Source organism: Notothenia rossii, assembly GCF_949606895.1.
Source record: "Notothenia rossii genome assembly, chromosome: 7".
Lineage (NCBI taxonomy): Eukaryota > Metazoa > Chordata > Actinopteri > Perciformes > Nototheniidae > Notothenia > Notothenia rossii.
Window position 1 is genome coordinate 54,696,939 of NC_136905.1, and position 8,043 is coordinate 54,704,981.

General features: G+C 41.4%; 1 protein-coding gene across 1 annotated transcript in view; it reads right to left on the reverse strand.

The window, feature by feature from the left end:
* Positions 1–7,839, reverse strand: part of rin3 (Ras and Rab interactor 3) — a 21,972-nt gene extending 14,133 nt beyond the window's left edge. Inside the window, exon 1 of the mRNA XM_079691724.1 lies at positions 7,807–7,839. The gene's annotated coding sequence lies outside the window, so the exon portion shown is untranslated. The remainder of the gene's footprint in view (positions 1–7,806) is intronic.
* Positions 7,840–8,043: the final 204 nt, after the last annotated feature.

Here is an 8,043-nt window from a genome sequence, read left to right on the forward strand (position 1 = left end):
CAGATGTCGACCTATAATCAATACATTAATAGGGGGTTTCAATTTTGACGGGGTGATTCTATTTGAACCGCTGCCGACAGGGGGCGAAAGAGACATGTGAGCGATACAGGGAGAGAAACACAGAAGAAGAGACGAGAGCGCGGCAGATAGAAGCGGAGAGGAAAGTGAGTGAAGAGAAGAGTTAGCGATACAGGGAGAGAAGCGGAGAGGAGAGTGAACAGGTGTGTTAGCAGCAGACAGGGAGAGACAAATAATTACACATGGCGCTCTCCAAGAAGACGAAAGAGGGCAGTGAGAACAGAGCTTTTAACCCTGAGTGGACGGACTCATTCATGTTCATCCTGCCCACTGGGAGCACAGAGCCAGTGTGTCTCATTTGTTCACAGACCGTGGCGCTCATTAAAAGTGCCAAAACGCCACTATGAGACACACAAAGTGTTTGACCAAACATTCCCTCTCAAGTCAGAACTGAGGTCACAAAAAATAAGCAGTCTCAGAGCCCGATATGATCAGTCCACCAGGATCAAAATTAAAACTAAATATCGTTCCAGGGCAGGCTAACCGAGGCTAACCAATGAGCACCTGCATGTGTATGAGAATGGCCCTGACACCATTTCAGCCCAGATTTAAACTCCTGGCAGGACAAGCTCGAGCTCAATTCTCACACTGAATTAAAACAAAGTGAGTGAGGGGCTGCAATATAAGAGGGAAAGAAAGAGAAACTTTAAAACTGTTCAATTGTTATGATGTGTAAAGACTGATATTGTTCTATAATCGCCTGAAACTGTTAAGTCATGATGTGAAACGGTTAACAAAGAAAAAGGGAAACTCAAGCTGCTGCTACACTTATTTTATTTATCTCAAATTAAGCACTTTTAAGATGCACATATTTTCAAAAGCTATTTTATTTATTTTCTCTATTTTATTTTTAAATGCAGCCCGAGAGGAACATTACACATATCCACAGTATTTACTGTATATCTGTATAGTTCAATGTTCATTGACAATAAATATTGTTGTTTTTTAATTTTACTTTCTTTATTTGATTGGCAGTCAGTTGTTGATTACATGCAGACGTTGATAAAGCTACAGTACAGGCTACTTCAATATATATCACACTAATTCATAAAGCAAGTTAGACATGTTGATGTTTCGGAACTTTGCATGGGGAGATTTTCTCTAACTGGACCTCGTTGAATTTTAGTTGAATACCCCTGAACTAGGATGTCACCGACCAAAAGCCTCCCAGACGTTGGATTTTGCTCTTGAGGAAGTGTTATTAACAATGCTGTATTCTCCGAGCTCCGCCTCCACCTCAGCCATTTAGAATGTGGCGCTCTCAGCACTGGCAGCAGATTGATGCGGTGCAGAGGTTATGATTATGCGCGGTCCAGCAGGGGAGAGGACCGGTCTGAGGATTTAAACATTAAACTAAATTATTATTATTTTAATATATTTATTATGCAACACCCGCGACCCGACCCGCATCATCTTTGTTTTACCCAGAACTGAACCGGGAAAAAAAGCGAATCACTTTTCTTGCAGGACTCTGATACAAAGAGGGGTTCTTCATTGTAAACTTTTCTCTCAAATGTGTTAATCTACCTGAAACTTTAGGGACAGTTTTTTTCTACTCAATGATACAGACCATTGTTGAGGAGATGCAAAACACACTGTAAATTAGTTGGGCCCGACATATACTTTGATTAATGTTACTTTGCTGCTAAAAAATGAAACATTATCAGATGAGGACATCACCAAAGTGTGTGAGTCTGTCAGGGGATTTGATCTGTTCTCTGCATGTCGTGCAGGGCCTATGTACACACTGCTCTGGTATTAATTGAAAATATAATTGTAAAATGTAGGTCTCCCGCTCTTGTCATCGTTTAGAGCACAGTCTATGGTTCAGACCAGCGTTTCCGCAAGGGGGGCCTCTTGCTGTCATTTGACTCTCGATCAAACATTTTTTGTCCAAAAAAATAAATAATTCGAGAGAAGACCGAGAGTTTTTAATAGCTTGAAATGACGAAAAGGAAAAGGACATCCCTCTGTTGGAGGGGCAAAGGAATCTGGTGGGATTATTCTTGCTGCCAGCAAAGCGTGTTCCTGTGACGGAAAGTGTACTGCCGGCGAGCCTTGGCGGGGGGTGCTAGTGGAGCACGCGCGTGAACTGCGAGCGCCGGTGCCTTGCAGCGGCGAAACTGAGGCTCTGTGGTAAACTGTGGTAAAATGAAGAGCCGTTTAGGGACCCGAAAGAGCCGACTCTTCTAATGGCACATTTCCACTGCAGCGGGGTAGCCCCGTTTAAGCGTCCCTAAGCGTCCTCGCTCAGGCCTCGGGCTGCCTCGCTGGCCGTCCGAGGCGCATTTCCATTACAGTTTAGGACCTGGTGTAGCAACGCAGTGTACAATACATCCTGGAACACTTTCACATTTCAAGTTGTTCTGTCGAGCTCCCGCTGGATTTTATCATCCCCAATGAGATGTAGGAACGTCGTCACCTCCTCGGTCGACCACGGTGTGCTTTTCTTTGACGTTGCCATTTTTGTAGCTCCTCCGTTTACAAAAATGCTGTGTATAAAAATGCTGCAAGCTAGAGAGATATATTTGCGACGCTAGGGATGATCTTGCGTGCGATCTTGTGACGATTCTCTCTGACCAATCAGCAATCGAGAATGTTGACGTCACTAGTTCAGCCCTGGCCCTGGCCTGATAGAACCACGATTTTATGGGGCCGGAAAAAGAGGGAAAAAGTACCCGCTAGCCGGTGCTACGCTATATGGAAAGGCCACCAAAAACTGGCCTGGCCGCTTGATGATGATTAAGGACGCTTAAACGGGGCTACCCGCTGCAGTGGAAATGCGCCATTAGTGAGCCGAGACAAATGAATTCCCATCACTAATACGTAAAGAGATATGCCCAATCCCAAACCGCCCCCTACACCCTACCCCTCCGTTCGTGCGGAGGGTCCGCCATATTAAGTGCTATTCCAAACCAACGAGTGTGGAGCGGTGTGGAGAGGGAGTGGGCTATCAAGCCCTCAAACAGTGAGTCTGCATCGGTGCTGACTGGAGACCGGTCTCTACCTGACCGGTCTCAACGCTGTGTGTGTCCGTCAGGAAACAAGCTGTTAACAAGTAGTTCCAGCAAACATCCACTGATAAACTGCGATATAAACAACCTCATGATAACCTCATATGTTTTAACTTAGGATCATACCCGTGTTTAGTCTAGAAAAAGGTAAATGTGTGCATTTTATTATAAAGTTGTGTATATTTACAGACTGTTGCAAAAACTAAGAAGCTTATAAACGACAGGTTTAAAACTAAAAGACAATAAAAGATGTTTGGAGTTTTATTTGAGTTATTAATTTACATTTTTTGTCAAAGAGATGCTGATTTGAAATCGTTTTTACATACAGTTAAGGCATTTCCTGTTTCTGCCGGAGAGAGGGGAGTTTGTCCCAAAGCTTGCTGTTGTATTTATACCCTTAACCCTTAATGGAGGGAACTTCATTCAGCTGTGAGTGTGGTTACAGACGGAGATGGGCCATAGTATCTATAAGACGCCCCCCCCACTCTCGGAGTGGACGCCCTCTCAGAAACACTGGTTCAGACTTTGCATTTGAACTCCTATGACTGGTTGCAGACTTGAAGGGAACGACTTCCTGGCCTTCCTGACATCCAGGAAAAAGGTGAGATTCTAATCCAAAAGCAAGTTATTGTTTGTCCTCCTGTAAACAGTCCTGTGTACAGATCAGTTCGATAAAGTCATGCCTAAACAGCGACATTTTACACGATAAATACGGGTTTAAATAGCAAAAATAGCGAGTGGCAGCTACAGTAAACCTTCTCTTACTCTGGCATCTTGTGGCAACTCCCTTTGAGCAGCGGCAGATGCCTCGGCAAGTTGTGGCATCTGTGGCATATGCCGGAAGTACTTGCCACAGATACCACAGAATAGCGGCCTCTGTGGCAGTTGCTGGAAGTACTTGCCACTGCCTACAGATGCCACGAAATGCGCTTGCTGTCTCTCCATTTTTGACAGATTAGAACAAACTCCGAACAGCGCCAAAGTTTCCCTGCAGCGGGGCTCCGGTATTATGCCGACTTATGCATGCCAATAGGAAATTATATTGTTTCCAAACCTAACTTTGCCAAACAGATCAACGAAAGTATTTGCTTTACGCTGTGCGCGTTCCCGCGAGGTGTTGTGGGCATGCATAGTTCACGAGTTGTGTACAGGCCGAGGGTAATAATGGATTTCGACGGGAATTTTGCAATCCTGTCCGTCAAAATGACGGGCAGCGAAAAAGTCTAGCGCAACCTCTGATTGGGACTGCTCATTGATGTCATCAAGAGCCATTGAGTCTACCTTTTATAGTCGGCCTCTTAGAATGTTTATAATTTCTTTGTCTCTTAACATTCCTATAATAATTGTTTTTTTTATTGTTGATATTGTTTTGTTCTTTATTTTTGTTGTGAGAATCACTTTAGTTATACACTGTAAACAAGGGCTATTCAACTACATATTCAGTTGGGCCAGATTTTATAACTACAAAATTCAGCTGGGCCAGACATTCAGCGGCCTGTAAAAAGCGGGTAGTGACACATTTTAAACCAACACATATTACTGCGATGAAGAACATGCCATTTTTATTCATTGTTCATCTAACAAAGGTACGTCAAAAAGTGCATAAAAACACAACAAATTAGCATTAATTTACCAGAATCTGAAAAAAAGTGCACAGTTGTAGCTTTACATTTGTTTGCTTTAGAAGTAAAATATTCAGGTTTTTTTTTTTTAACCAGGCACATCACAAAGTGCATTTAACTGAATACAATAATAGCAGTCTTAATAAATGTCCTCACATATAAAAAAGAAACAGCTAAAGAGCTCCAATGCAACACAAAGAGGTAGTACTGTAGCAATACTATTTTTTCACTTTTCAAGTAATAACAAAAAAATCATACGTTTTGGTCACATTACAAAGTGCATTTAAATGAATACTGAAAGAACTGTCAAACCCTTCAGTGCACAAACCCATAACAAGGAATAAGGGTAACCAACACATGAATGAATACTACACTACACGTCTACTATAGTAAACTAGGTGCTTACTATCACCTCATTTGTGATTTGTCATCGCTGACTTTCTCAATGGGAGAAGGGACATTTTTAGTTTTGAACAAGAGCAGTGATTTTTGGCTCATAGGATGTCAATGCAATCCTAAAACAGATGTGCTGTCAGTCAGGGAGCAGCGAGTGCTACTTTTGATTGAGTTCATGTGTGAAAAGCTTGATTCACATGTGTATGTTGATCCAAACATACTGAGCACACAGATCGCTACTTTCTGAACGTTAGGGAACTGCTGTTTGTTGACGTCACTCCAAAACTTCGCTGGCCCGTTAGTGCGCTGCATGTCAATAAGTTCCAGTGTATATTTCCCCTTGTCGATGCAGGGGACCACTTCCTTTGCTCTGGTTGATACGTCCCTCTCTATTGCAACAGTGAAGGGGTCTCTGGCAAAGCCCATCATCACCTCTGTGGGCAGAGCAAGTCCTAATCGACCGGCAAAGTTCTCTTTCAACCTCGCAATGAAATCTGTCATCACATCCGTGATTTGTGCCGGGGATGTGATGTGTTTGGGGAGCGTCGGAAAATGCAGTATCCGACCCGTGCTCAGGTCGGTCGCGAAAAGGTCCAGCTTGACTTGGATCTACTCCACAAGATAAATGACCGTTTTGTCTCTGTTTACGCTTAAGAGTTGAGAGAGACATGTTTTAGAGTTGCTATCATAGGACCACCGTTACTAGCACCACTAGATGCACTTTCAAAAAACGTGCTGCGTTGTGGTTTGGTGGTTTCTATGAAACACGGAGTGTTGCGTTCATGGTCTGTACTAGTGTAGGAATTTGGCTACGGGAGGCTGGGCCACTCGGGAGTTAGTTCTGGGCCGCATCTGGCCCGCGGGCCGCCAGTTGAATAGGCCTGCTGTAAACCATGGCTGTGAAATCCACAGTTATTTACAGTGTTTGTGCAAAGTAAATTACTGTATACCATTTTAGAGTATAATACCGTTTTTCCAACCAAAATTACAGCAACTCTGGAGTTACTGTAGAAATAGCAGTAGTAACGTCCCAACTGTGTAAAATCACAGTAAGCAACAATGTACTGTAGATATTCACAGTAAGCAACAATGTACTGTAGAACATAACAGTAACCAACAATGCACTGTAGATATTCACAGTAACCAACAATGTACTGTATTCACAGTAACCAACAATGTACTGCAGATATTCACAGTAACCAACAATGCACTGCAGATATTCACAGTAACCAACAATGCACTGTAGATATTCACAGTAACCAACAATGTACTGTATATATTCACAGTAACCAACAATGTACTGTAGAAGATCACAGTAACCAACAATGTACTGTAGATATTCACAGTAACCAACAATGTACTGTATATATTCACAGTAACCAACAATGTACTGTAGAAGATCACAGTAACCAACAATGTACTGTATATATTCACAGTAACCAACAATGTGCTGTAGATATTCACAGTAACCAAAAAAGAAAGAACCAACCAAAAAAACCCTTTTCTAGAATAGCCAAAATATCTAAAATATCTCAAATAAACCAACATATTTTTCTTAATACACATAATCTTGATGCAGTGTAATTACTAGTTTGGCTATACTAGATATTTTATATACTTAATAGATATATATTTGTAAGACCCTATGTCTTTGCAAACCGGAAGAACTACAAATGTAGGGCTGATTTATACAAAGAATGTGTCCTGGCATTGCACCTTAAAAACGCAACACAGAGGAATAAAAATAGACAAAAGTAAGGTAATAATCATAATTTTTATTATTATTTTGGCGGCTCGAAAGTAGACGAGAATAGCCGATTGCAGCTGGGGGAGGTCTCAAAAAGCTTGCCTGAAGTCGGACAGCTCGGAGTCGGCTTGACTCGGTTTGCGTTCTTCGTTGCAGATGAACAATTATTATATCACTACAAATGAATGGCTCAAGTGTCTGTTCATTTGAAAACAAATCAATAAGAGGGGGGTTGAATCCTACATGTAAAAGACAGAACCACTACTTTGCAAAATTACTTCCGTCAGTGGTCTTTACCAGTTTGCATTTATAAAGAATGCACAAATGTTTTTAATCGTTAATGTTAGATATGTTGTGAGGAAGGTAACGTGTGTCATCATGTGTCTATGATCAGTCTCACATATGTACTAAGTAAATACATTTGTTCCTACTCAAGATTAGATTCAACTTTATTGTTATTGCACAGATTACAGGTACTGAGACAACGAAATGCAGTTTAGCTTCTAACTGTCCAGAAATGATCACACTCCTGTAAGCAATCATGCTTCAGACTAAGGTTAGGACCGCCCACTTAATTAGCATATGGACACAGAAATACATAGATAAATAAATGTAAGTGACCGTAAATGTAGAAATAGTAATAATAGTATTTATTTCCATATTTATTTCCATATATATTTATGCATTTATTATTTTATTTATTTATTTGTGTATTTATTTCCACATTGATTTATTTCTGTATTTATTTATTCCTGTATTTATTTATTTCCGTATTTATTTATTTATTTCTGTATTTCTTCATACATTTATTTACACATTTTTATTTTTTATTTTTTTATACTTATGTCATGTTCTGTCCTCCATATAAGACATCCAAACTTCTCTTTCCAGAAGAAGTGTAAGTGAAAGGTTAGAGTGTAAACAGAGTATAAATGTATGTGTATCTCACCCCGGACGTCTCTTTCTCCAATATGCTGGTGGTTCGGTCCTGGCTGAGTCCTTTGGGCTGCCACACCGTGACACTACCAAGCAGCCGATCTAAAGGACTCAGCAATGGGGGAGTTGAACAGGATGGTGGGACAACAGGGAGAGTTGGAGGAGATGAGGAGGATGGAATTGTTGGCGATAATGGATCGAGAAGAGGAGGGGGATAAGGAGTAGGATCAGAGGGCTGGGGAGAAAGGAT